General features: G+C 33.3%; 1 long non-coding RNA gene across 1 annotated transcript; it reads right to left on the reverse strand.

The window, feature by feature from the left end:
* Window positions 1–5,725: 5,725 nt before the first annotated feature.
* Window positions 5,726–7,190, reverse strand: LOC146935915 (uncharacterized). Its single transcript, XR_015030397.1, has 2 exons — window positions 6,846–7,190; window positions 5,726–5,885 (listed from the first exon to the last, which is right to left on the reverse strand). It is a non-coding gene; the product is annotated as an uncharacterized LOC146935915 (long non-coding RNA).
* Window positions 7,191–8,958: the final 1,768 nt, after the last annotated feature.

Raw genomic sequence — 8,958 nt, forward strand, 5'->3', positions numbered from 1 at the left:
TCTGTTAGTCCCTGCTCTATTTAGTTCTCTGTTTTAGTTTTAAGGAAAGTTACATATATTTGACAACGTGTATAATCTGGAAAAAGATAATTGAACAGTCGGAAAAAAAATCATTAAAAATCAAAGAAAACTCAGTCACAAATTTGCTAAGTGATTTTTTAAGTGAATCTTTAAAAAGAGGAAATATCGGCACAAGTGAACCAATTGGGAATACATCGTTTTCTCTTACCCATGGACATATACTCAAGAAATAATTAATTAATAGTTCTAGCAGATTGCCTTTTGGTACAAATCCTTTGCAGACATTTAATTAACTTATTCATTGCCTTTTGAGATAATATGTGATTTTCTTGATCTTTTAATCATTAAGTTTTTATTAAATACATTTCTTTTTGGGGAAGTTTTTATTAAATACATATTAATATATTATATATTATGCGTATTTCATCAATATTAAAATTAATTTGTTGTCACGTGAGCATATCTCAGTTGGCAGAGACTATGCACTTGAACCCCGAGACCCCACTTATTCACATTAAAAGACTACTTGACCATATAAAAGATCACCATTTAAATTTTTCCCTCAAAAATAAAAATAAACTATTTAAAAAATAAAACAACTATTTAGCTTAATTTCAGTAACGACTATGAGCAAGATCGCGACATCAGTACATGTGCGGGGATTTCATGCGAGGTTGTGACGGTAAAACACGATCACATTCAGATGGAGAGGGGACGACCAAATTCTAGGAAAGAGGTCAGATGTCGTATTTCACGTGTGCATGCCAGCAGACGTGTGCACGGCAGCCGAGAGCAGACACATATCAATTAACGGTGTGATCATGAAACAAGTGATGTTGTCTTTCTATTTCACAAACATTCTAGCAAATTTACAGTATATTGAATTAAGAAAGAGCTTAGAGGTATGTGAAATTCTGGTGGATGTTTTTGTGTTGAGAAGAAGAAATGTTAAAGTTTAGGTGTTTGGTTTTGCATGTTTGGGTAAGGTACTGGATGTTATGAAATTAAATAAAGCATTGAACAATGTTTTCTTTTGAGAGTTTCGGATGTTTGCCACAGTGGCTCATTTTGATAGGAAGGGTGGTTTTGAGAATGGAGGAAGGGCTAGGAAGGAGGAGGGTGTAACACCCCGGATTTTGATCCAAGACATTACGCCTAACTCATTTTCATTTTCGAAAAACACTGCTATTATTTTTTTTCAATCAATAATAAATTCTTAACAAAATCTATACAAAATTCTTAACTTGATTTAATTAAAATTCTTAAACTAATATCCTTCAAAATTACTTTTAAAATTACAATTCAATCGAAAACCCAATTTCGCCCCCTACGCACTTCAAGCAAAACACCAAATCATACACCATTCATTCTTTGATACCTAAAATGTTAGTGTAAGGGGTCAATTTCCTTATCCAAATTGGTTCATACTCAAAACACAAGAAACAATGTCATAAAATAGATAATATCAAAACTTCTCGATCAAAAAGAAATAAGAAAAATACATCTAAGTCATATGCTTTAAGGTAAAGTTCACACCAATTTCCTTTGCATTATAATAGTTTAATCAATTATCAACACAGAAATGTATAACTGACCCAATGCAATGCAATTATGTGTAAAATGTATGCTCTTAAATACTACATGATCTGGATATATCAGCCTGCCACTAAGGCACCACAGAATATAATTATAACACGCCACTAAGGCATCACACATATGCATATGCCATGCATGATAATGAAAATGAAGACTAAATCCCGCCACTTAGGCACCACAAAGAAATATGATATTAACCCGCCACTAAGGCAATTACAGTCAAATATTATTAATGCATCGTCAAGCACACAAACCAAAAGTCAATCATTTCACAACTAAGGTTTTCATCTTTCTCTTTTCTTTAATTCATCTAAAAATGTAACATTTCTTTTCCAACATTACAAAAACATACAGAGCATAATGATAATATAAAATATGTCAATTCACATCACATTATCATACACAACTTTAATATAAAACATAATTAAGAATAATCACTCATAATTAAATCAGTTAAAATCTGGTCCATGATAATGATGATTGCCTTTCACAAAAAGTATGCTGCAATGTAATTTGAATGGCGTTCCTCTTTAGAATGAACCATGTTTTCTGAGTATTTAGAATAAATAGTATAAAGCATGAGATATAAAATACAAGTGTGTGATATTAAAGAACTTACTTACCTGGTCAATGGGTGATCACGTTGATATGGGGGAGATGGTGATCCTTTAGTTCAGTGTTATGGTGATCCTTTAAGTGCGTGTTCTTTCTAACTTTAGTTCAGTTCAGTGTGTGTTCATTTTCAGTGCGTCATTATGGATCATAGTTGGATGAGAGCTAATCGATTAAGTGATGAGTTTGATAATGGAGTGATAGAATTTCTACAGTTTGCTGAACAAAATCTTCCAAACAATGTGTTTCTACAACTTTGATTAAACATACCCTTATTAATATTAATTACTTATATTAACCTACACAACTAAACATATCCTTACTAATATTAGTTACTTATATTAACCTACACATTGTAGGTATTCAATGATCCAACGACATTAACCGAAGAGGATTTATATGATTTGCGAAACCAATGGGCAACTTGTTTTCTTGACTTGTATAAACCTTAGGATTTACATGGTATGTTTCAAAGCCAATCTCAGAATTTAACATTTGTAGAGAGGGTAGAATTTTGAACGGACTTGTAGATGTCTTAATGCGTGGTGGTTTTGGTGTGTGAAATGCGTTTCTGCAGTTGAGATAACTTTTTCAATTGATTTTGTTTTTTGCAGCTGAAAATTGATTATGATGTGGCTGAGATGAGATATTGCCGGTGCTTATGACTGAGATGAGATGAGATGCTTTTTGCAGCTGAAGCTTATATTTACAATGATGATTCTGCTGTGGATTTTTTTTTGTTTGAAATTTCTGCCCAAAGATGTTTTATTGGAATATTCCTAGCTATATTGTACTCATATGCCTCTTTTATATATATTTGAATATTGACGTGGAAAGATTGATTATGTAAGTTCCAATTAGATAATATAACTTCTTTTTTGGCATTAAAATTATCCATAATTTGTTTTCATTTTATTAATATGAAAGAAAAGAGCAGGTGTCAAGCTTATTTGATAAGCCATTTAAAAAAAAATATTAACACAAAAAAAAATTATTATACTAAAGTGGTTTTGAAAACTGATGTGAAATATACATATTTAACTTCAGTGTCTATCGTATAAATGTGAAAACTCTATTGTTAAATTTTAAAGTACGTCTTTTACAACAGTGGAAGAGGAGCTGATGTAGAAAATCAATATTTCACATCAGTCGAAACCTGATGTGAAAGGATGTGGACTTACCACATTATGTCACCTTACATCGGTTGGCAACAGATGTGAAAAAAATACTTTCCCACTGATGTGAAAAATCATTTCTGCAGTAGTATTAATACACTTATACTACATAAAATCACATATACTACATAAAATATAAAATCATTTCTGCAGTAGTATTAATACACTTATACTACACACCCCCTCACGCTCAGGATTAGACATCTGAAGCGTGAACATAAATGACGGGTGGCCAGATAACGGAAACCTAACAACAGGTGGCCCATAATCGTGAAGAGGCTCTCATACCATCTTAGAAATCGTGGTTGGACTCTTAAGAGCTCTTAGAAATCGTGGTTGGACCTAACATAACCCCACAAAACCGGCTTGTGAGGTGAGGATTGCCCCACTTATAAACAAATTGTCAGGCCAACTCCTAACCGATGTGGGACTTTTAACACACCACCTCACGCTCAAGATTACACATCTGAAGTGTGAACATAAATGATGGGTGGCCCGACAACGGAAACCTGATAACAGGTGGCCCAAAGAATCGTGAAGAGGCTTTGATACAATATTAGAAATCGTGGTTGGGCCCTAACACAATCGTGGTTGGACTCTTATCCGTTGGGTGTTATCGGGCCACCCGCCAATTTGTTTATAAGTGGGGGCAATCCTCACCTCACAAGCCGGTTTTGTGGGGTTGTGTTAGGCCCAACCATGATTTCTAAGATGGTATCAAAGCCTCTCCAAGATCCATTGGGCCACCTGCTATCAGGTTTCCGCTATCGGGCCACCCACCATTTATGTCTACGAACCAAGCCCAATAGTGCTGGTCGTGAGGGGTGTGTTAAGAGTCCCACATCGGGTAGGTGATGGCCTGACAATGTGTTTATAAGTGGGGGCAATCCTCACCTCATAAGCCAGTTTTGTTAGGATGAGTTAGGCCCCAAATTTCTAACATGGTATCAGAGCTTGTCGAATTCAAGGGCCACCTACCGATTCACGCACCAAGCCCAAAGAGTGCTGGACGTGAGGGGGGTGTATTGGGAAAAACTCAAGTCCCACATCGGATAGATAAGACTCTTGATAAGAGTTTATATAGAGGAGGCAATCCTCACCTTACAAGCCAGTTTTGTAAGGATGAGTTAGGCCCCAAATTTCAACACAAAGGTTATAAATTCTATTATATAATATAAATAAAAATGAACATTTTTAAATAAAAATGAACATTTTTTTTAACAAGGTGGAATAGTGTTAAAAGAAAAGCCAATTACAAGATTAAACATTTTTTTTTAACAAGGTGGAATAGTGTTAAAAGAAAAGCCAATTACAAGATATGATTAGATTGCAAAATATCACTACAACTCTATGCATATAGTAGATTAGTCAAAGCAATTCCAACATCCCTAATCTCAGTCTTGCTAACAAACATCAAAAACAGCGAATCTAGCAATCAAAGACCAAAGATTTGGATAATAGTGTTCTCTTAAGCAAATTGAACATCTTAATCAATAATAACAATCATAATAAAAAATGTTATGTCAAAAAGAATTGCAGATTTAGCACATGCTAGAAAATAATGAGAGCTTTACACAACAAGTACAAAATGAAGCAATGTAGGTGAACCTTTGAATATATTACTTGCTTTATATTTTTCATAATATACGGTACAGTTGATAATTTTATTCTAAATGTAATTGTTTCTCTTTACATAGCACAAAAACCATTATTTCATAAAATTCATTTTTTTTATAATAAAAACTAGGTTTATTATAAATCATTTGTTTATTTACTAAAGCCAAGAAAAGTATCAAACCAAAAGGAAAAGCAAACAAAAAAAAAAAGGGGACTAAGATCAAAAACCATCATACAAGCAAAACTAGAAGAAAAAAAAATTGGCCTAATAGTCTCTAGAAAAAGCAGCAAACAAAGATGTTGCATGGCTAATCTATAATAAAACAAGCCTATACCTCTACTACACGAAAACATAACCATCAAAATAGAGAATAATCCAACATGCACCAAACCACCTCAAAAGAACATCATCTCAAGAGTCAAGAGTAACCATGGTTCACAAAAACGTAGAATCAATGCAACTTTAATATATGAATACAAGTAACGTTATAGCAGCAATTTAATAAGAAAAAAAAAAGATATCAAGCCAAACACACATGGATCAAAATATTCGCACACATCAATCAAAACATACGTCATACAAGATTGTTCCATCTTAAAAATATTTGTCCGATGATTATTGCTCTGATACCATAATGTAAAACCCCAAATTTTGATCCAAGATATTATGCCTAACTCATTTTCATTTTCGAAAAACACTGCTATTATTTTTTTTTCCAATCAATAATAAATTCTTAACATAATTTAATTAAAATTCTTAAACTAAATATCCTTCAAAATTACTTTTAAAATTACAATTCAATCGAAAACCCAATTTCGTCCCCAAGCAAAACACCAAATCATACACCATGCCTTCTTTGATACCTAAAATGTTAGTGTAAGGGGTCAATTTCCAAATTGGTTCATACTCAAAACACAAGAAACAGTGTCATAACATAGATAATATTAAAACTTCTCGATCAAAAAGAAATAAGAAAAATACATGTAAGTCATATGCTTTTAGGTAAAGTTCACACACGTTTCCTTTGCATTATAATAGTTTAATCAATTATCAACACACAAATGTATAACGAACCCAACGCAATGCAATTATGTGTAAAATGCATGCTCTGAAATACTACATGATCCATGATCCGGATATATATCAGCCCGCCACTAAGGCACCACAGAATATAATTATAACCCGCCACTAAGGCACCACACATGCATATGCCATGCATGATCATGAAAATGAAGACTAAATCCCGCCACTTAGGCACAACAAAGAAATATGATATTAACCCACCACTAAGACAAATACAGTCAAATATTAACGCATCATCAAGCACACAAACCAAAAGTCAATCATTTCACAATTCAGGCTTTCATCTTTCTCTTTTCTTTAATTCATCAAAAAATGTAACATTTCTTTCCCAACATCACAAAAACATATAAAGCATAATAATATAAAATATATCAATTCACATTACATTATCATACACAACTTTAATATAAAACATAATTAAGAATAATCACTTTTAGAAAGGATTAAATTTTACCATGAAAATACATTTTAATTATTTTTCTTTTTAAAAGACAAGAATTGCTACCACTATTTAATAACACATCCCTAGCACTTAGTATGGACGTATGGGGAAAAAGCCCTTCCCTTGTATGCTTTATTCCTAAATGAGGCTTTTAGTTGCACACATCCTAACTAGGCTTCTAGCTCCACAAAAGAGCTTGCAAGAGAGAAACGACTTAAAACTTCAAAAAGGAAACCCTAGTATTAGAGATAAAGTGGTGACAAGAGGAACAAGTGACAAATGATGGGGAAAATTTTACCTCAAGAACTTTTCTTCCTAGCCAAGCTCTAAGCCACGTAGCGGTTCTCACCGAAACAACAAACGATCTTAAGATTTCACACATAAGTAGCGTGAACGTAGCCTTAGGAAGGTCACTTGATGAGTAGGAAATTAAGGTAAGACATGTAATAGTGTTGGCTATGGGTTCTTTCTGATGTTTCTCTGTTTGCAAAAGTATGAAAATTAGAGTTCTCTTTACTCTCTTTCACGTGGATGAACATTTAGGGAGTTTAAGAGTAAATCGTTTAACTGTATGATGAGAGAACTCAAATGAGTTTGTTCCATTTCTTTAGAATGCAGTAGGCTGAATTGTCTTAGAAAAGAGAGTTCAAGATGTGCACCGAATTTTGGTTTGGGATGGACACAACATGGATGTATATATAATAGTTAATAGAAATTAAGGAGAGGTTGGGTATGGAGTGGGTTACTTGGCTGGCATACCTCATGATCTTATCCCAATGTTCCATTTCTTTAGGAGGGAGTTTGCTGGGTTTACGTAGAAGGTGGGAGGAGAATGGTTGATTTAGTCCTTGAGACTAAGTCATATAACACATGGCACTACCCCCTTTTTTTTTCCTTTCTCGTTTTGTTATCGAAATACTAATCCAAGCACACTCACACCTACTTTCTTCTCTTCTCTTTATTTTATTCAATTATAAATAAAATATTATTCTCCAAAATAATCACATGAAAATATTATTAATTTTAAAGGATAGATAAAATAGCACAAAAATAATAATGATATCAATAGTTAATGTAATCACTAAATCAAATAAATGTGTATACAATCATAACTTCATAGCATATAAGGAAAATTCATCACTTACAGATGCATCAATACATTTATTTATAAAATAAATAATGAGAGTGAAACAATGGCTAGAAGTAATTAAAATATAAATATACACATTTATCATTACTACAAGGTTCTTAAAATTAGAACGATAAAAATTCAATTATTGGATGCCAGCAAAATAAATAAATGATAGATTATGTAATATTCTAAAGACTTGTGTACTCTCTTGGTTCTTTCACTAAATACAAAATCACTTGGGATTAAGTTGTACTTGCAACTCCGGTCTACGACACTTGCAGATACGATTGATACACTTCACAGCCTTATTAGATGGGCACATAAGTTTTGGACAATCAGAATCTCTAAAGCATTTATCTTTACCACCCACTTCAATGAAAAAAGAGAATAAAATAATGTAGCTAAATTGAGATGAAATTACTTTGTTAGAAATAAAGAAGGAAATTTAAAAAGATAAAAGAAAAAAAAGAAGGCGTGCTGTTACCATTAAAACTTTTTGAAACAATAAATGAGGAGAGAAATATAATCAGAACACAAACAAACTTGAGAATTGCAGCCATATTTTCCCACTTATGCAATGTCTTTACTGTAACACCCATACTAGACGTATCTAGAAAGTCTAGCATGTGCGTAGTTTAGTACTAGATACATTAAACAATTACAATATTACAACTTCGAATGAAAGTCTTATACAACAAATGCGTTCGTACAATAAGATTACAACTCAACTTTTCTAAAATATGATAAATGTATCCTTGAACATCTATATCATGCTGCAGCTGGTTCGAACGAACACTTGTTGAAACATCCAACCGGCTACTAGTTGCTAATCCATCCTGATATCTGAAACAAATAAGGATTGGGATGAGACATAATGTCTCAGTGAGTTCCACCTAATCCTAGGCTATAGGCAACCACGGGGGAAACCTACGGTCACCACGTGTCTACAATACAACCTGTCGATTGATTATACGTGTGTGAGGTCTTGCTTACTTGGACGGTCGTGCATACTAGGGCCGTCTTAGTCTCATCTTAACTTGTTATAGGTTTCTCTTCTTATACGTGTCATGGAGGTTAAGGGGAATCTAAAACCGCAATGCCAAGAAACACTCTATGTATCGAGGCCTAAACCTAACATAATCATGGCACACTTCTAAACCAGATGATTAGGGGAAACCTAAGATCGTCTTCGGCATATCTTTCTTTACTTGCTTCTACGTACTTAATTATGTTGCATCTAACAACATATCTTATCTTATCACAAAAGGTGATTCTTGCT

This window comes from Medicago sativa, chromosome 3 (genome assembly GCF_051527215.1).
Source record: "Medicago sativa cultivar Bolivia chromosome 3, Bolivia_mono, whole genome shotgun sequence".
Lineage (NCBI taxonomy): Eukaryota > Viridiplantae > Streptophyta > Magnoliopsida > Fabales > Fabaceae > Medicago > Medicago sativa.